Source organism: Antechinus flavipes, chromosome 2 (assembly GCF_016432865.1).
Source record: "Antechinus flavipes isolate AdamAnt ecotype Samford, QLD, Australia chromosome 2, AdamAnt_v2, whole genome shotgun sequence".
Classification (NCBI taxonomy): domain Eukaryota; kingdom Metazoa; phylum Chordata; class Mammalia; order Dasyuromorphia; family Dasyuridae; genus Antechinus; species Antechinus flavipes.
Genome location: NC_067399.1, coordinates 230,282,368 through 230,304,477, shown reverse-complemented (window position 1 = coordinate 230,304,477; position 22,110 = coordinate 230,282,368). Strand labels below are relative to the sequence as shown.

The window sequence follows — 22,110 nt, the reverse complement described above, 5'->3', positions numbered from 1 at the left end:
GGCCTTTCATATTATTTCCATTACAACCTTCCCATTCAACAATTAAAGTCTTATCATTTTATCCAGATGATGCCCTCAGTTTCCATATAAAAAACACCCCAAAATTTGATCTATGTATCATTGACAAACATGGACATTAAACCTGAGACTAGAGAACAGGCATTTGGCAACTGATTTTGGTCCCTGTGCCAGTACAAGGGAAACACCTGCCTGTACCCTGGCAATGACTGTAGCCACAGCTTGATACAAAAGTCCCTCCAATTGTGCCCCTGCAGCAAGAATGAAAAAGGAAGAATTTATTTTATTATTCATGTTTCTAAATTTCTTCATGTTTGTTCAACAAACTAAGAATTCTCAAAGTATAAAGTGTCAGGAGAGAAAGAAAAGCTTAAAAGGAGTGATTGCAATGATATGCAGATAGGTGACGTGTCCAGAGAGTGATGTGTCATGCACTGACAAGTATGTAAGTAGCAGAAGCCGCTGGTTCCTTCTGTAGAGTAAAAAATTAAGCTTGCTGACATGATGGCATAGATAACACAGGAATATGTAACTATTAATTCCCTTGGCCTAAGAAATTTGTGATTAATTTCGCTGAGAAATAAAGAACTAACTGTTTTGGTCAATTTTGGGTATATGTGTGATAGCCTAATAATCTAGCACTAGGCAACTGCTTGTTGGCCCATCTCAGAGATTCACAAGGCACCACATTATATAAAGTACCACAAAAGGTTCAGTATATATGCTATATGTCATAAACAACTCATAAACAAATGGACCTATAAGTTGTAGGCATGGATTTTCTCCTTTTCCCTTCCCTCAGATTAAATCATCACCTAATTACCCATCTAAAGAGACCTTTGCCACCAAATACAAAGACTGAAAAATGTATTAGAAGACAGGCCTCTACATTTTTCACTCACAGAGCTCAAACAAATAGTCTTTCAAGCACCGTGATGCTCATTTAATATGCTACAATACATAAAAGATCGGATTTAACTGTTGCAAGTATTCTCTCTAAAGACAGAGATCACAACCAACCCATGCATGTTCATACTATATAATTTTTATCCCTGTCCTTCCATAAACTCTACTGGCTTCCTTCTTCTGTCTGTTTTGCAACTGTATAAATATCAATGGAATACATGGGCTGTCCACTAATTATTTTTCTATCTCATTTCATAAATATCCCACCTTTCTTCCCACTCCTACATCTATTTCTCTGATTACGTTCTTTACACCAATTCTTCAAAATTCCACATTGATAACACGCTGCCGTCTGCTTAAATGCATTTTCTTCCTTTCCATTTTCTTTTTGATGATCAACTTTAAATTTTTAAGGACTGTAAATTTGCCAAGATTAAAAAGCTAAACAATAATACTGGAAAAGATGGACCTCTGTTTCAAAAAAAATCTTGGGGTTCATCAAAAGGGAAAAAAAACAACCCATATTTTTCCCAAACTGCCACATGGGAAGTAATGCAGTCCAACCCATTCTAGGCTCAGTAAACTGATCCATGTGTGTGAAGTCTGATAAAACTTTATACAGTGATGGACAAATTTATCAAATAAACCTTTCTAAACTGTTAAAGAAATGATTAGAATTTTGAAGTGTCAAGATAATTTACCCTGGAATTTACTGTCCAAATGAACAACATGATTAATAAACTTAGTTCATTTTCTACCATCATATTCCCTTTAATACCTAGTGAAAGTCCCTCCTGGTGTTTCCAATGTCAACTTCTTCTGTCTCTTCTACCCACTTCCCTTTCCTTTTTTCTCTCTCTCTTAAGTGCCATAACATGGAACTGAAGTCTATATTAAATGGTATGTGCTGTTTTTTATGAGTATAGCATTTTTATTAAAAACAAACAAAACCAGAGGTAATCTAGTATAATGAAAGGAAGACTGGCCTAAAAGTCACTTTTGGAGCTAGAAGTTTTCTAAGTCAAGTTCAATATGAAAATGATCAAATTTTTTTCAGTATGAGAACTTTCTTCACCAATAAATACTACAACTCATCTATAAATTAATAGTAGTCACATTTTAAAGATTGGAAATTGGAAAAAAGGAAATTGAGATCCAGGAAGTAAAATGATTTGTCTAATGTCACGAAAGAAGTAAATGGAAAAGTAAAGAATGAAACCCAGACTCTCTGCCTCCAAGTCCAGCACTCTCTCCATTATGCCATGCTGCCTCCAAGATTACTTTAGGCAATCCAGTTCATCTCTCTAGCTCTCCACTCCTTTGTGTACAATATAACAGGGTTTGTCAAAATCAATTTTATTTAAAGTCTGTTCCAGCTCTTTAAAAATCTATATGAGCAACTATAATGGACTTAGCTCTTCTCAGCAATGTGATGATCTAAGACAATTCCAAAAGACTTGGGAAGGAAAGTGCCATTTGCATCCAGAGAGAGAAATGGAGACTGAATGTAGATGGAATCATAGTATTTTCACCTTTTTTTTTGGTTTGCTTACTTTTTCTTTTTCGTGGTTTTTTTCCCCTTTTGGTGTGATTTTTCTTGCACAGAATGACAAATATAGAAATATGTTTGAAAGGACTGTACATGTTTAACCTATATCAGATTGCTTAGTGTCTTGGAAGGGAGAGAGAGGTAAAGCAGGGAGGGAGAAAAAATTTGGAATACAAAATCTTACAAAAATGAAGGTTGAAATCTTCACATGTATTTGGAAAAATAAAATATTGAGAAAAAATCTAAAAATTTGTGAAAATTAAAGATGTGGTTTTTTTCTTTTGTTTGTGTGTGGCCTTGATTTTTTTTCCCCTATGAGCAAAAGTCCCATTAATAAAAAGCAGTCCCCAATTCTTGCTTTAGATCATAATTTTTTGTAGTCAGGAACCATGAAAGTCTCCACAGCAATTATTTTGTTTTACACACACAAAAGGTATTCAGCAAATACTGGCAATTGACTTCCATTCTTAATACCTAATTTTTACAAGATGACAAACAATAATCTAGTTTTGTTTGAAGGGTGGAGGGCTAGAGGAAAAAAAGACTTTTTTTTTAAATACATAACACAATCATGTGCAGCATCAGGGATTTTTACCTCAAATCATTTATTTTGGAAATTAAACTTCAACTGAGAGGATTTACAGAACAGCAATAAAAACCCACAGGTGAAAATCACTAAAAAGAAACCTTCTCAAGTGGCTTTGAATAGAGGAAGTAAGCACTCAGAAATGTAAGTCTAAGTGACAGAATAGACAGATATCTCTGATCTACTTTCATCATAGTAATGCTACTAGATCACATCAATATACCCTAATCTTCACTGTATTAAGAAACAATCCCTAAAACAGAAGTCATATAAACAGAAGGAACATTTACTATAAAAGTTTCTATGTAGAAATGCTATGTAAAATTTCACTCATTCCTTAAATACTAAACCACCTGTTCCATTTACCCAAAATAATGCTTAACCAGAAAATTAAAGTTGAGATTTATTAGGAATGGAGAAGTGTTAAAAGGAGCCAAAAAGAAAGAATGGCCAACAGCACAATTAAAGGCATATAGCCATAGCAAAAATCAGGACATTTTATATTTTTCCCAAAAACAACAAATTTCAATAATATAGCAATAGAAATCAGAACAGACTCTGAATTTCATCTCCTGGTTCTTCCTTTGGACCAACAGACAAGTAACAAATAAGCAGAAATAGTAGTAGAATTAAACTAAGAATCCCTATCCAGGCTGTGTCACCACCACCACCACCACCTGTCAAGGAGGGGAAAAAAGGAAGGAAGAAAAGGGAGGGAGGGAAGAAGGGAGGAAGAAAGGAAGGAAGGGAGGGAAGAAAGGGAAGGAAGGAAAGGGAAAGAAGGAAGGAGGGAAGGAATGGGAGAGAAAGCCTTCTTCTGAGATTATGAGCTCCTACGTCCTTCCCTATCATTCCTTCTAGCATTACTTTTATCAAACACTCTGCTGTGTGTATAACCCAAGCAATATGGTTCTTAAATCTCTATTCTGTGGCTGTCAAGAGAACACACATATTCAAAGGAGTTCTAACAATGTGTAATATAAAAAGGATATCAAATGTATACAAATCATATCTGTAGTTTTACATTATTCAGGATATAAATGGTTTGGTTTTGTTTCCTGATAGGGTGGACTGATTTTTTCCCCCTAGATTTATTTTGTAGAAAAAGTGGTTATCAGAAAAAAAAAATTACAGGAACCAAGAAACCACTCAAATCACTTAATTGAGGGATTCAAATTGAGGAAGACATAAGCACAAATCATTCTATTTTATTCACCTAACACATATCCTGTAGATGCTATTATTACTATCACAGTAGCAAAAGACAAAGGATCTTGGAATTTTTTTCTCCTGAGATAACTTGAGCCTCAAGATGGCAGTAAATTCTCCTATTTTAATCAGATTTTCATTAAGGACACCCAGAAAATGCATAAATGTTTTTTAGGTCACAGCTAGTCCTACCTACCCACTTACTGTGAAGTTCTGGCATTGCACAAAGCAAAAAGCTCTCAGTGAGTCAGCTTGCCAAAACATGATGTAAATTCATGGGAGAAAGTGGGGGTGGGAGGGGCAGTACTGGGCAAAGGGAGGGGGAAACATCACTTTCCACCATAAATTTAGAGAGGTCAAAAGTTTCAAGTAGTATAAATAATGTCAGCCTAAACTTTATTTCTTAATTTCTTCCCAGCAGATAAATAAAAAGCATGGACTTACTTCCATAGAATAGAATTCTGGCCCCAATCCAAATGAATGGATGGCTTGGTGCCACCAAAGGCTCAAGTCTGTTAGTATCCTTTCTACATTCTTACCCTCAATATCTCTAACTGTGATAGAAGTTTGCATTCCTCCTCTATCAGCCAGAAAATATTTACCCTCGACAGAGGAAGAAAACAAGGTCAATTTTAATAAGTTCTTTTCATTTTTATGTCAGTTTTTTTCTGCTACTGAGGTCTTGCTGAGCTAGCACCCTAGCAAAACTGAGTAGTTAATAAAAAGGGGGGGAAAAAAAAGGCAAACCAGGGACAATTAAAAAACTACATCATTTTCCAATGATAATAATTCCAACTTGTCCACAAACAAATAACATTCTTAAAATTACTCTCTATGTTTATGGGGGCATGGAAGGATAAAGAAAGGAAAAAGGAAGTAGAAATGGAAAGAGAAAATAGGGTCCTAAAGTCTAGTGAAGAGAGAACTTTTTTTAAAAGCACAATCTTTGTTCAAGGAATAAAAACTTTTAAGACTTACAGGGTCAATTAACCTGCCAACATTGACAGAAGCTTATCATGTAGAATGCAAGGAAGATAAAGAAATATGACATGATTCTTGCTTTCAAGAAGCTTAATAATCTAGCTAGATTTCATTAAAAGAACCTATTTGTACAAAAAAAAAATTTCAGAGGCCTTATTTGTAACTAAAAACAACCAAAAAATACCTGAAACAACCTATTTTAAAAACAAAATAAAACAAAAACAAAAAACTTATTCAGTGGCCTCTAAACATCAGTATCTGAGGCCAACTGTCTTAATTCCAAGAGGCACACACACCATATATCTTACTCCCCCAACTCTTTTCTGGAAATTTTCACAGCCCTTACTTGTGAATGGAACATATTAACAAAAGAATTTTTATTATTATATGGTAATCAGTTTGGTTTTACTATGTTATATACTAGGGATTTATGTAAGAGTATTCTCAATTCTTGTCTTTCTTGATAGCTATTTTGTTTACAATTTTAAAAAATTCTTGAGACGAGATTAAATAATACCTGGCCATTGAGGTCCTAGGTAGCTAGATGGGATAGCAAAGAAAGCCTGGAGATAAGTAATATTCCCTGGGGCAAGCAGGCAAGGGTACTGACAAGAGTAGCTCTGCCTTACAATTCTACTCCTTGTGGAGATTTTTGGAAACCCCACATTACATATTCAGAGAGCCAAGCTGTGATGTCCCCTATAAATCTTTGCTGAATCCCTTTTAGGCATTAACCTGCCATGATCTTCTGCCCTACGGTGTCTATCTTCTCACTTTCCTTCCCCATCCCTCTCTTTGCAGAGGTTCAAAACATGCCAACCTGGCATGCCAGGGATCTCTGTCAGCTGGAATCCTGTTTCTGGTGTCCTCTTATCTCTCTACCTTCACCTATTTCCTTAACTATACTTTAACCTTACTTCCAAACCCCACAATAAACCTCTTTTATCAATCTAGATTTTCGGGCCAGTAAATTCCTTTACTGGAGACTCACACGGCCACTAGACCTCATTTAACTCCATATCCTTGCGCAGAATCCAATGGGGTTGCAGGGGAGCTCTAGCTGACTCCCTCTACCCTGAACCTGCCACTAGATTATACCCTAATTTCATTTAGGTACCCCATATCTAGACCTCATCAAAAACATCCCCCAAATATCCATGTCAAGCATAGAGATGTTTCACTTTCCTATATGCTTTTTCAAGTAATGATTCCAATTAGCTTTGGTTAGTAAAATAACCATATAATCATTCAGTTTTCTGGAGAAACTTCAAAAATAATCTGGAAAAAAAGCAACACAAATCGTTACTTTAAAATGTAACATAAATGTAACCCTTCTAAAAATGAACCCTACAGCTATCTCTGAATTGTGAAGACTGAAAATAAGAATGTACTCTTTGTAGGACAAAACAGATTAAATTGAGTTTTCCTAACTAGCAATTTAAATTAAATGTTTCTGGTTAATTCTATTATACAAATGTGACCATGAATTTCTTTAGAAAGAAAAGTTCCAAATTCGATAAAGAAGATGAAATTTTGGCTGAAGTATGAGAAGAGAAGTAGGGAAAGACAAACAAACAAACAAACAAAAAAAATCTTTCTTAGGAAGATTTCTCAAAATGGATTAAGAACCTGTTTTTAACCCAGCAGACAGGAAGATGAGACAGTTATGAATAATACTTCAATATACCATGATACCTGATACTCTGATACAATTTGCTAAGATAATTAATAGACTAAAGCTTTTTTATATAAATCCTGGTGGTCCCTGAGATTCACAGCACTATAAAATATTATAGTTAAACAATGAATACCAGACACCTGAGAAATAAGTCTCAGCTTATAACCCTAAGAAAATGCCAAAGCAATACTTAGAACATTTATATCTCTAAACATTTTCATCAGCCAAAAAAAAAAATCAATAAATTGAGCATTCACATTTAGTGAAAAAAATGTTAATTTTTAAAAATTAACGAACAAAGCTGATAACAAAGTTGTTTAAGAAGCAGCTAGGTGGTGCAGTGGATAGAGCACCAGCCTTGGAGTCAGTAGGACCTGAGTTCAAATTTGACCTCAGACACTTAACACTTCCTGGTTGTGTGACCCTGGGCAAGCCACTTAACCCCAATTGCCTCAGCAAACAAAAAAAAAAAAAAAAAAAAAGAAGAAAAAAAGTTTTAAAAAGTAACTAAAATTATTACAAAATAAGCCCAACACAAATCATCAGCCTTTCTAGATCCTCCCATAATAGTCAGCAAGAATAGTCTGAAGGAGAAATTCCACTCTATATTCAATCAATCAATCAACAAATATTTAGTATGCCCCTACTAAATGCCACATACTGTATATACTAAGAACTGATGATAGAAAGGACAAAAACAATCATTGTTCTTAAGAAGCTCAAAGTCTAATGAGACACAAAATCTATAGAGGATGAGGAAAAAGCTTTCCATGAAAGGGGGAGATTTTAGCAAGGCCTTTGAAGGAAACCAAAGAAAGTAGAAGGTAGAGATAAAAAGGGGGAAAAGTCCAGGCATGATGAAAGGCCGAAGAAAACACTCAGCATAAGGACTCAACATTTATACAACTAAATTTGAAGTGGAATTAGTCAGCAGTTTCATGATTTTTCTCCATCTTTACTCAGTAGCACATGAGTAGGAGTGAAGACAATGAACGATAAGAATAACAAGTCAGAGGCTTTCAAAATATCCAATGGTATAAGAAGGCAAAGGAATTAACAGGATTGTATAGAGCTGAACTAATTCAACAAAGGGTCAAGATGGACAAGGAAGTATATAGTATCTAATTAACGTCCTAAGAAAAAAAGAGATGTAGAGGGATTAGAGGTCATGGTGAAAAAGGACAAGCAAGATTAGGAGGATAGAGACAAAGAGAGAAATTACATGACAACACATTTTACAATAAATTACAGTAAGATAAAAGAATTTCAGAATTCACAAAAATGAAAGTATTGCATTGGTGGGTAATGACAAAAATCAAGGTTATGACCTTGCACACTGTTGAAGTGAAGTGGAAAAGTAGGTTATGTGAAGTCAATAAGTAGAGAAACTCTGAGGTTATGATGGTATAGAAGAAAGTATCAACAACCACAGGAAAAAAAAATTGCCCCAAATCACTATTAATGAAAAATACAAATAAAATGACTCTGATATTCTAATATATGTCCATCAGAGTTAGCAAAGATAATCTTAAAAAAAAAAGAAAAAGGAAAACAGCAATTGTTGGAGATAAAATCATAGGACTCTACTATGAATTGGTCCATCTCTTCAGGAAACTACATTTGTAGCTTTACTCAAAAAAAAATCACTCAAATGTTCACATCTTTTGACTCAGTGAAGTGATACCACTAGTAGGCTTATATCCTAAAGAAATTTAAGAAAAAGAGATGATCACATATATACAAAAATATTTATAGTGCCACTTCTTTGGTAGCAAAGAAATGGAAATTTAAAAACAATAAACTGTCCATAAATTGATAAACCATGGAGTAAATTATGACATATAAAGTAATAATATTATTGCCCCTTAAGTATAGAGATTCAAGCAAGACTTGTATTAACTGTGCCAAAGTGAGGTAGGCAGAACCAAGAAAATAATTTATACAAGAACCATAACATTGTAAAAGAAAAGGAAAACAGCTTTTTTTTTTTTTGCTGAGACAATTGGGGTTAAGTGTCTGAGACCACATTTGAACTCAGGTCCTCCTGATTTCACTTCGGCTGATGCTATCTCTATTGTGCCATCTAGCTGCCCTGGAAAACAACTTTCAAAGGCTTCAAAACTGACCAATACAAAGAATAATGACCAACTCCAAAAGGCTGATGATTATACTTCCCACCTCTTTGACAAGAAGGGAACAGAGGTATGGAATATGTTTTGAGACACAGCAAATGTGTATGTGGTTCTGTTTTGTATAAGTATACATATTGTTGGAATACAAAAAGTAGTAAAAGTGATAGGAGGAAAAAGAAAGTTACAATAAAATATACAGAAACCATCAGAAGAAAATTCACTAAGAGCAAACAAGAAAAAATTGTAATTCTTATGTTAAACTTATTATGTACTCTTTAAAAAACACTACATAACAGATTCAGTTTCATATACAATTCTTTTTGTTTGTGAAAAGAATTGTACTTGTTGATATGTCACTTTTTTTTTTTTTAAAGAAGAAAGAATTTTGCTAGTTTTCTCCCAAAGAGCAATACAAATATCACAGAGGGCATAGCCATGTAGAACAAGGTTCCTGTTCCAATTCCTTCCAATTCTGTAATACAATAAGAGCCTTCTAGAACAATGGCTTCAGGAAAAAGAAATAACATCTGAAAATGGTCAAATTGGTTTGAGTGACTTCCATAACTCTCCTTACATCTTCAGTCACAATCATCTGACACAGAGCATACGTAAATTTGTTATTAACAGTTAATAATCCAGTTTTCTACTATCTTATCTGAACATTTATATAACTCACAGCACTATCTATAATAGACACATCACTATAAGAGGAGGGGGAAATGATTTTCATACATAATGCATTTTTGTTACACTATTTTTTAAGAACTTGTGTTATTTTGTAAAAGAAAAAATAGAATCTGCCCTTTTACAATTTTGTACTATTCATCATCAACTTCTCACATAAGCATGCAATAGTTTTTTTCATTAACCACAGTGACATCTAGAGGTAAAATTTCTTCAAAGATTTACACAAGGTGCACACTAATTTCACAAATAATATCATAGTATTTAGAGGTGGAAGGAACCTAAAAGATTATTCTAGTTAAAACCAAGTTAAACCCATTATTTCCCCTGAAAAAAAAGAAATACTAGAATCACACTGAAACAATAAAAAAAGACTGACTAAACCAGGATGATTTTTGGGAAAATTATTTGGTAACCATACATAATTTGATAACAGGCAAATGGGCAAAAGAGAGTTTGAACTCAATCAGAATGAGCTGAGATCAAGTTCTATTTTTGACACATGCTATCTGTATGACCTTGAGTAAATCACATAACCTTCAGGCAATTCTCTAACATTGTAAATTTCCAGTTACTGATGCTCTTTAGGAGAAACAATCTTATCTTACGCTAACAAAATCACAAATATGGTAATTAAATAAAAGAATATATAATTTGAAATAAATTATTAAACTTTGTAGATTTGGCTTTTCTTTCTTTCTTTTCTTTTCTTTTCTTTTCTTTTTTTTTTTTTTTTTTTTTTGGGTGAGACAGTTGGGGTTAAGTGATTGTCCAGGGTTTTACCCACTAGATAAAAAGTCAAAGAAAGCTGGAGAATATGTACATACCACCAATATAAATATAAACAGCTCAAAGGCCACTAGAAAACTTCCTAGTCCACAAGATTGATGGCTTTTTAAAGTAAATGAAGAAAACAATAGGAAGGGAAAGGGGAACGGGAAGGAGAAGGGGAAGAGAAGGGGAAGAGAAACAGGAAGAGGAAGAGGAAGGGGAAGGAGAAGAGGAAGGGGAAGGGGAAAAAAAGGGGAAGGGGAGGGAAAGAAGAAGGGGAAAAGAGTAGGGGAAAAGAGAAGGGGAAGGATTAGGGTTACTTTGTTCAAACAAGAATATCAACTGGTTCAATATCAGGAAAACTATTACTATATTCGACCATATCAATATTACAAAATCAATAAAAATAATATGATAATTAATCTCAATAGATGCAGAAAAAGATTCTGACAAAATTCAGGGCCCATTCCTATTAAAAACACCCGAGAGCAAAGGATAAAGGGAGCTTTTCTTAAAGTAATAAGCAGTATCTAAAACGCAAGCATTATTTGTAATGGAGAAAAACTAGACACATTCCCAATAAGATTAGGGGTGAAACAAGGATGCCCATTATCACCATTATTATTCAACATTGTAAATAGAAATGCTGGCTCTAGCAAAAAGAAAAATAAAGAAATTTAAAAGAATTAGAATAGGCAATGAGGAAATAAATACTTAGAAAATCTTAGAACATCATCCAAAAACCTACTGGAAACAATTTACAGCTTTAGCAAAGTTGCAGTATATAAAATAAACCCACACACATCATCAGCATTTCTATATGTCACTGACACAGCCGGTCAGCAAGAAACAGAAAGAGAAATTCCTTTTAAAATAACCGCAGACAAAATAAAATTCTTGAGAATCTACCTGCCAAGACAAACCCAAGAATTATATGAACATAATTATAAAACACTTCTCATACAAATAAAGTCAGATCTAAACAACTGGAAAAATACCAATTGCTCATGGGTAGGTCAAACCAATATAATAAAAATGAAAATCATGCCTAAATTGATCTACTTTTTCAGTGCCATACCAAACTACCAAAAAATTACTTTATATAACTAGAAAAAATAATAAAATTTATCTGGAAGAACAAAAGGTCAAGAATATCAAGGGAATTAATGAAAAAAAAATACAAAGAATGGTGGCTTAACAGTACCAAAACTAAAACTATATTATAAAGCAGCAGTCATCAAAATCATTTGGCACTGGCTAAGAAATAGTGGCAGATCAGTGAAAAAGATTAGATACGTATGGCACAATAATAAAGATCTATAGAAATCTAGTATATGATAAACCCCCAAACTTCATCTTCTAGAATAAGAATTTACTATTTCACAAAAATTGCTGGAAAAACTGAAAAATAATGATGAGGTTTGGCACAGAGCCCCCTCAATTCTACTAGGATTTGGTGTAGGGCAGGGACTTGTGGGAGCCCCCTTCTGGTGGCGCAGAGATCCTTTGTAAAGGAATTTACAAATCCAAAAAGCTAGACTAGCAAAAAGAAGTTTATTATTAGCATTGGGAAATCAGCCTTTGCTATGCATGAATACAAAGACTTGAATTCCTTACTGGCAAGGTCCAACAGAGAAATATAAAGTTTCTAGTGGAGGAGTCCTGGCAGTGTTTCTAACAGAGAAATCCCAATAGAAAGTGAATAAGGTCTTGTTAGGGAAATAGGTGAGAAAGAAATAAAGGGGGGAATGGGGGGGGGGAATAATGCTGAAAGAAAATATCATTTCAGTGGGCAGAGGATTACTGCTATGCCAAGGGGAGAGAGAGATTCCTTGGCATAGCATGGCATGGCATGTTAGGTCCTCTGAAGGACCGAGCCCCAAGTTGGAAGCCTAGGCTAGAAGCTGGGAGCAGCTCTTGATGGGGGTTGGGTGCAGTTTGAGCTGGAATCAGAATAGAAAATCTTGGAATTGAATGAGTATTTCTGGGCTAATCTCCAATTCAATGGGATTGAAATCTCCAGCTGCTGCTAAATAGGAGTGGTACTCATCTGGTCTCACCTAGATAACGAAATGAAACCACTTTACTTGATTCCCTAGAACAGGTCTCACCTAAGCAGGGTTCAAGGAGAATGTCTCCTTCAAAGAGCTTCTCAAGTGCTTTCTTTACCCATGGCTTATTCCCAAAGTCAGAGAGAGAAAGAGAAAGAGAAAGAGGTTCGGGGCTCCCCTCGTCAATAATATGTCAGAAACTTGGCATACTGGGCAATACTGGGTCTGTATCCCAAAGAAATCTTAAAGAAGGGGAAAGGACCCACATGTGCAAAAATGTTTTTATAACAGCTCTTTTTGTGATAGCAAAGAATTGGAAAATGAGAAGATGCCCATCAATTGGGGAATGACTGGTGGTATATGAAGGTAATGGAATGTTATTGTTCTATAAAAAAAGACAAGCTGATTTTAGAAAGACCTGGAAAGATTTACATGAATTGATGCTGAGTGAAACAAGCAGAACCAGGAATATATCATACACAATAATAGCAAGAATGCGCTATGATCAACTATGAAAGACTCTCTCAGTAGTTCAGTGATTTAAGGCACTCTCAATAGACTTTGGACAGAAAATGCCAGCTGCATCCAGAAAAAGAACTAAAAAGATTGAATGTAAATCATGCTATGTTAACTTTTTTTTCAGAGGCCAACTTTTCCACTTAAGCTACTAATAAATGTCTACTGGGAGCCAATATTATGTTAGGAATAAATGAAGCCCTAAACATCACATTATAGCAAAGCTTCTTAAACTGTAGGTCTCATCTAGGGCCACAAAAAATTTGGCAACACTAGAAGGTATCAAATATTCCACCAATATTTAATTCTTTATGTAAAAATAAACAAGCACATCGCATAAGTATGCAAGTTTGCTTCTATTTTTAATAAATGATAAAATTATATGTATAATCAAAGGAATGTTTTAAAATACATTTAAGATGTATTATTAGTAAATGTTTCATTTGTATAACTATTTTATATACCTATATACCCAGGACCACATAAACATTTCGTGGGTGAAAAGGGATTACCAGTAGAAAAAGTTTAAGAAGCCCAATATTATAGAAAAAGAGAAACAGCAAGTTATTAATACAACCAACCTTATGCACAATTTTAAAAGTTATTAAATGATAAGCTCTTTGAGGACAGGAACCATGTAGTATTAACTGTAAATCTTCAGCACCTAACACTGCTTTGTACCTCATATTCACTTAAAAATATTTGTTAATTAAATTAATCTGATAATTTTTGAGTACTCTGAAGTACAACCATTCCTTCTGCTTCAGGGCAGGATAAAACTTTACAAGGAGAGATTTGCTGAATTACAGAGCAGGAAGAAATCCTGTGCAGAATCCAAAATAAAAAAGAATCTCTACTGAAGATGTTCTCCAAAATGTTCCTGTTGATGGGCCTAACGATTTACATACTGGAAAAACAATATGGATTAAAAATGTCTATTACTTAGGCTATGACTTCGTGGCCAATTGTGCAATTTTTATATATCTTAGGGACAGGAAAATGGAAAATGAGTTGGACCCAAAATAGAATGGATATGGGAAACAATTTCTCAGTTATCTCAAAATGTTCATTACTACAAAGGTCTTCTCTTTCAACATCAATATTCTCCAGTGAGGTTAAATAGCTATAAATTAATATTACTTTTTTTAAAATTTTATGTGCCAAAGAGCAACTGAAAGACACACAGCAGGCATAAATAAGCTGCATCATATTACCAACAATGACAACACTAGAGAAGCAACAACAACAAAACACCAACAAGTATATCTGAGATGAGAAAAGGAGAAAAGTTGTTTTGCAAGATTTAATGAAAATACACAGAAACTCCAAAGATTATTTTGAGATATTAAAAGAACCACAGGAAGGCCCTCAGAAAGATCTGGATAAAAAACACAAAGGATGAGAGGCATAAAAGGATTGTAATCAGCACTGATTGAGTGAACAGTCATGAAAATCATGGATTTATGAAAGCATTACAATACTGTTCCATTTTTTAAAAAATCATCTAATTAAAATGAGAACCATTTAGACGTTTGCTTTAAGATCCATCTACAAAAAGGAATAGTTGATTTGTCAAAAATGTTTTAGCCACTCTAGTTTAACAGATGTAGAGGTACTTTGCTATAACAATTTTTATTATAGCACTAAAGAGTAGAATTTCATAGCATCAAATCAATCAAAAGGCAGGTCATTCTGCTGTTTCCTTCCAGGGCATAGTGGTGACAGAGGTGACAAACAAGAGAGTCATATTATCAAAATAGTCTCTTAAGAGCTGAATAATATAGAACTCTAGCTATATTAGCTGAACATAAATATAATCAATAATCTTTTAAATATTTTCTATTCCCATTTGTGCATCTCCTGCTTTCCAAAATACCTAATCTGGGCCGTGAAAAAAGAGAAGTAAAATTTTCTTTTGCAAAAAAAAAATTTTTTAAAGCAAGGACAAAGAAAGAAACATCAGTTTTAATAAGTCAAGATACTATTCTACCTCAGAAAATAATGGTGCAAAATAGCAATATCCTTTTATACTACAGTAGGAGAAAAAACTTTTATTTAAATTTGAAATGTAAGTTTACTGATACAGATAGATGTATAAGTCACCTCTATTGTTCAAATCCCAGTTTATTTATTCTGTAACTCTGAATCATTTAGCAATTTCACCATTGCTAGATGAGTAACTTCATCCTGAATTATCTAATTCATATCTGGAGTACTTATCTCACTTTTGTTGTGAAAATCTAATGAGAGAACTTATATAAAGCCTTTTGAAACTTTAAAAGGCTAGATAAATATTAGTATTCAAAGCTTATATATAGGTGATATAATACAGAGAGATGATGAAACTCAAGCTATTAGTATTAAAACATCTGCAGGTAACAATGATTGAAATAATGACTACAGAAAAGTAAAAGAATTCATATATTTATTTCATTTAACTATGCTACATATTTCCCTTTTACAACAGATACTCAAATTCTAGCTATAATTACAAGAATCACAGCAGCCAATAAACTTAAATGGGCAGTAACTGTGATCTTCTCAAGATTTCTCTCACACTTTACAAAGGAAAGTTCAGTCATTCATTTTTATTGGCATCTTCTTAAACTACCAACAAAGATTTGGTTAACTGTAGGCATACTGGTACAGACTGAGATAGGGGACAGACACATGCTCAGCCACACAGCAATTACGCCTGGGCACTGCCAACCAGAGGCAACAATGAAACCTTCACACTAGTCCCTATTTCTTCTTTGCTATAAAACATGCTCTACTTATCTTTTAGAACAACTCCTCATTCTACTCAAGTACCCTTTCTGGAGAGCTCAAGAAAGACTTGATCATTAAAATTATTAACCTTAAATTTTCCAAAATGCCCTCAGCAATATCAGACAATGAAGCCAAAGATAAAATGGGGTGAGAGTATATAAACAAATCTTAAATTACTAACTTGTTAGACCAGAAAACTGGTTTGTGAATATTAGTACCATTCACTTGCCTTGCTTCACTGCCTGAAAGAATGAAAGTAGGACACCTTAGGCAACCAGGGAATAATTCTAATTTTCACTTATCCTAGTAAACTGATACCAATGCCAAGCCAAGTAGCAAGTGGGGAAAAAAATGAGAAAGAAGTTTCTTCCACTAGTACCCTACAATGGATAAAATTAATCATATCAATCAAATAAGAATTTATTAAATGTCTTATTAAAGAAAAAAGGAAAAGTGGTCATTGAAAAATAATTTTAAATTCATCCAAGAGAAAGAAACAGACAAGTTGGACACCTTTAAAGTTGCATATTGAATTTTTATTATAATTAAAAGGAAAAGACATATGGTTTCATGAATAATCTTCTTTCTGTTTTAACTGTTATAAGTAAATACTTATTTTATTTGGTATATAAGTTCATAATTAAATAATATTTTTTAAAAGAATAAGCAGAACCAGATGAAATTGTTAAATGCCTGATTACTGCATTAAAAGTGTTGTGCTGATGTATTCTGATGGAAATGGATCTCTTCGATAAACAGAGCTAATTTAGTCTCAATTGATCAAGGATGGACAGAAGCAGCTACACCCAAAGAAAGAATACTGGGAAATGAATATAAAAATGAATGTGTTTGCATTTTTGTTTTTCTTCCCGGGTTATTTATACCTTCTGAATCTAATTCTCCCTGTGCAACAAGAGAACTGTTCGGTTCTGCACACATATATTGTATCTAGGATATACTGTAACCTATTTAACATGTAAAGGACTGCTTGCCATCTGGGGGAGGGGATGGAGGGAGGGAGGGGAAAAATCAGAACAGAATTGAGTGCAAGGGATAATGCTGTAAAAAATTACCCTGGCTTGGGGTTCTGTCATTAAAAAGTTATTTTTTTAAAAAAAAGTGTTATGCTGCAGGAAAGGGACCTGTATGTGCAAAAATGTTTGTGGCAGCCCTCTTTATAGTGGCCAGAAACTGGAAAATGAGTGGATGCCCCTCAATTAGAGAATGGCTGAATAAATTGTGGTATATGAATTCCATAATATTATTGTTCTGTAAGAAATGACCAGCAGGAGGCTTTCAGAAAGGCCTGGAGAGACTTACATGAACTGATGTTGAGTGAATTGAGCAGGACCAGGAGATTATCATATACTTCAACAACAATATTATATGATGATCAATTCTGATGGACGTGGCCCTCTTCAACAATGAGATGAAACAAATCAGCTCTAATAGAACAATAATGAAGTGAACCAGCTATACCTAGCGAAAGAACTCAGGGAAATGAGTATGAACCACTACATAGAATTCCCAATCCCTCTATTTTTGTCGTCCTGCATTTTTTTATTTCCTTCACAGGTTAATGGTACATTATTTCAAGTCCGATTCTTCTTATGCAGCAAAACAGCTGTATTTAACATATACTTTAACATATTTAACATGTATTGGTCTACCTGCCATCTGGGGGAGAGGGAGGAAGGAGGGAAAAAATTGGAACAAAAGATTTTGCATTTGTCAATGCTGAAAATTACCCATGCATATATCTTGTAAATAAAAAGCTATAATTAAAAAAAAAAGTGTTATGCTGCAATGAATAATAACAAGACAGTATGTGTGAATCTACCTGAAACTAGTAAAATAAAGCGAAAGGAACTGGAGAACAGAAAATTGATTAAGCCCCTATAGTATGCCAAGCATTACTAATCTAGGCACTGGGAACACAAAGATTAAAGTGAAACAGTCTCTGCCATCAGGATAGTTAACAATTTAGTAAGAGAAGGATGACATAAACATATACATTATAGGTACAGCCAAAGTAAATACAGGGTGACTTGGCAAGAAGGCGTTAACAGTTGGGGGGAGGAAGGGGAAAATCAAAAAGTTTTCATATGGGAGGTAGTGCTTATGTGAAAACCTGAAGAAACCTAAGAATTCTGAGGTGGAGGTAAGGAGAAGGCAAATTACAGGCAGGGAGAATAGCCAGTGCAAAAGCATGAAAGCAAGAGATAGGAATACCATACATGAGAACAAGAAAAAGACCAGTCTGGCTGACCTAAAGGTACCTTAGATGGGAGTAATGTCTAACAAGAAAAAAAAAGGTGGGATCTGGCGGAATAGCTTATATATGATCGTAAAGATCATGGAGATTTTGTCGAGTACAAAAGCGACATAGCCATACTTATACTTCAGGAAAAAAACCATTTTCACCACTATGTCAAAAATGGATTAGAAAAAGCAAATACCTGGAGAAGTGAAACCAAAGGATGTATGAATAGAGGACAGAGGCAAGAGATTTTATGGAGGCTGAATTAACAAAACTTGACAAATAATTTAGAAGAGAATGATATTAAGATAGTGAACTTGGGTAACTGGAAAAAAAATGGATGAATGGATAAACATATTAAGTACAAACATGGAAACCCAGAGAAACTCAAAGAAATAAGTTGATATTAAAAACAATTCTGTTTTTGACATGTTAAATTTCAAATGTCTCTATAATATCCAGCTAAAAATCACCAGTAGGTGATATAATTAAAAATAATTAAACCATAAAGAGAATTTATCCAAGAGAGATATCAGAGAAGAGGACCAAGGACACAGCTTTGTCTACAGTTACCAGCTGGAGATGAAGCAGCAAAAGAAACTAAGGATTAGTCAAGCAGAAGAACCAAAAGTCTTAAAAACCCAGAGAAAAAAAGAATATTCAGAAGAAAAGCTGTATCAACGGTGTCAACTGTCACAGAGACCAAGGAAGACAAAAACTGAGAAAAGGCTATCAGGAGTTTTGGCAATTGAAAGACTGCTGGTCACTTTTGGAAAGAGCAGATTCAGTTAATGAAGTTGGAATCCAAATTGTATAGGATTAATTAGTATATAAAAGGAGAGGAAAAGGAGATAATGAAGGTAGACGGTTTTTCTAATAGTCTAGCTAAGAAAAATAAGACTAGAAACAAGACCTTTGACTTCACTAGCATAGAGTATATGTTAAGAAAGAGAGGATTGAAATCCAGGTTTGCCTGACTTCCATACCAGGTCTCTATCCCCTGCACCACAATGCCTTTTATAGTAGGATCTAATGAAGTCTTTTTTTTTTTGAAGGATCAGAGATTCTTTAAGTAGCACTTAGCAAAACCAATGGATCTAAATAATCCTATTCTGAAAGAAAAGAGCCCACTATGCAAATTGTGATACAGAGAAGGATCCTGAGTGAAAAAAATTTCATGCCTAGACACCATATACAAGATGATACAGTCTTGGGGGAGAAAAGCAGTGCAATGTACTGAGTTTCAATTTTGTCTCTCATTTATCTGCAATATGCTCATGGACAAATTACCATCTTACTCTATTGATTTCTTTAAAAATATAAAATGGAAGAAATACCTCATAAACCTGAGTTTTTATTCAACTATCAAAATTCTAACTCTATAAATTACAATATAAATATTCAACTGGAAAGACCTAGAACATGACAAAAATAAGACCAAAATACCTTAAGATATTCTTTCCCAATCATTTTTTAAAAGCTGCAAGCTGTAGCACTAAATCTCACTTAGAACTAATGAGATACTTTGTCACTTCTCTGGCTACTCTACTCACATGGAACCAAAAAGAAGCCAAAAACTGAAAATGCTTTCTGGTGTGCTGCAGGACAATTCTTGGCAGTGGGTAAAACAACTAAATCATAGAAAGTGTTGATGAACAGAGACACATGGTGTCCTTAAGATATTTAAGTATTTCTAACATATTTATAACTCAATTTAAACTTACAAACCACCAAAGCAAATCTGAACTGTTAACAAACCTGCAAAAATTAAGGCAAAAAAAAACAAAGCCAAGAGGACCTCTAAAAGATTTTTGAAGAACTATTTTTAGCCATACTTGTAATAGTAATAAATATGTATTAAGTCTTAAGTTCCATCAGGCTATGGTCCCTTAGTACCTAAATTGTACTATATAAAAACCAATTGACTATCTCTGTCACCAGCCTTTTTCATTCCAGTTTAATCGGTACACAAATTGCCAAAATCTCAAAAGGCTTTTAAAAAATCATGTCACTATTCTAATCCACAACCTATGGTTATATTAAATCAACTATTAAAATTAAAACTTAAATCTCAGGCCACCTCACACACACAAAAGGGTCAGTTCTTGGTGGACACACACTTGTAACATCTGCACCTGCACAGTTCTACTGAAGGGGTAGTTCCTACCTCAGGCTCAAGAGGTCTGAGCAGCAAAAAGGCTAAGTGTCTACACAAAGTCTGACATCAATATGATAAGCCTCTAATGAGGAAAATGGAGTGTGGGTCAGGATGCCCAAGATAGGGTGAACCAGCCTAGGTCAAAAACAGAAAGCAAAGCTTTCCCAAAGTAATCAACAATAGGGTTGGGATCCTGAGTGGCCATTGTACTTCCAGACTGGTTGAGATAGGAAAAACTTGTGTCAAAAATAAAACAAAATTAGGACCTGAATCCATGTTTCACAAACTATGTATATACTAAGTCTTGAGTCAAGAACCATATCTTCCAGTAAGTCTTTCCTGCATACTACACATGACCCTGATCAAATCACTTTATTTCTCTAAGCTGTTTCTTCATCTTTAAATGAAAGCATTAAATCAGATCTCTAATATCTTTTCCAACAACTATACTCCATGATTCCAGTACTTTTAGCATTAAATTTAATTTCCTTTGATTTAAATTCCGTAGTACTTATAAAGTAGTTATATAGTCTTTTAACTGAAATTTATACTTAAGGGATGAAAGTTCTATCTGTTGCTCCATTTTTCAAACAATTATGTGTTTCTATATAGAAAATATGTAGTTTGAAAAGAGTTTTGAAGTTGGCATTCTGATTTATTGAAATACATGAGTTTTTAGTTTTTTTAAACAGTAAGCATAATGAGATTTTGTATTTTCTGCATCTGTTTAATTGTAAAGATGTAATACACTATAAACTATCAGCTGCAAAAACATACATAAAAAGCTGGACTACCAATTCACACCACACCCACCCCTTATGAACATACACAATGTTGTGTATGTATTGTGTACATGTGCACTGGCATACATGTGTAAAACAGGGACAGAGGCTCAGTGAAAAATAAAGTGGCCTAGACTGCATTTGTGAAATTGTGCAGTTTTTAATGACTTTAAACTTCTTCCTAAAACAAAGCCTCATCTTTTTAATATCAATATTCTTCCAGAGATACTATGCAGCTAAATAATATTTAAGAGCATATTCTCTGAAGAATTAAAGTTGCAAATTGCCCAAAAGGTGACAGAAAGATTCACAGTGGGTGTGAATACCCTATAATATATTATTAACAAAGAACTGCATGGAAGAAGCAACACAAAAGATATGCTCGGAGGAACATATAGCTAGAAAGAGATGTGCTGATCAGCAGGCACTGTTTACTCTGTTAGTACCCACACAATGTAAAAAAAATTTAAAGGAATGATCCCAACATACTGGCCATAGTCCTTATGGAGGACCTATCATCAGGGAATGAGTTGCACAAGATGGGTTCTAATTTACACCACTGGAGGGAGCACTTGGAACAAGATCAGAGAACCACTGAGGAAGTAGCCATCAAAAGGGCATCTAAATGGTACAATGGATAGAGTATCCACCCTGAAGTCAGGAGGACCTGAGTTCAAATATGACCCCACATACTTAACATTTGCTTGTTGTGTGACTCTAGGCAAATCACTTAACTCCAATTGCCTTGCCTAAAAAACTAATAGAATTATAACAAGATCACTATGTGTTTGCAAGGAGCTCTGAAAGGAAACCCGACAGATCATTCATAGTAATAAGAAATCTTAAAACTAAACAGTAAGTGATGAGATGAGACAATTCCTTAAAGAGTGATAAATATTAGTCCCTGACAATTAATCACCTTCAAGTCAAGAACTATTTCTACTATTTCAATAAAATGCCAAGTCTAGTCCTGGCTTATAGGCGGGAGAAGAGGGGACTTCAGAAAAAAAGGACTAAGAACTCAAGTACACTCTAAGATAAATAATAAAGAATGTGAATC

General features: G+C 34.3%; 1 protein-coding gene across 1 annotated transcript in view; it reads right to left on the bottom strand.

Moving 5' to 3' along the window:
• Positions 1–22,110, bottom strand: part of NUDCD3 (NudC domain containing 3) — a 106,155-nt gene that overhangs the window by 67,997 nt on the left and 16,048 nt on the right. The gene's annotated exons all lie outside the window — the stretch shown is intronic.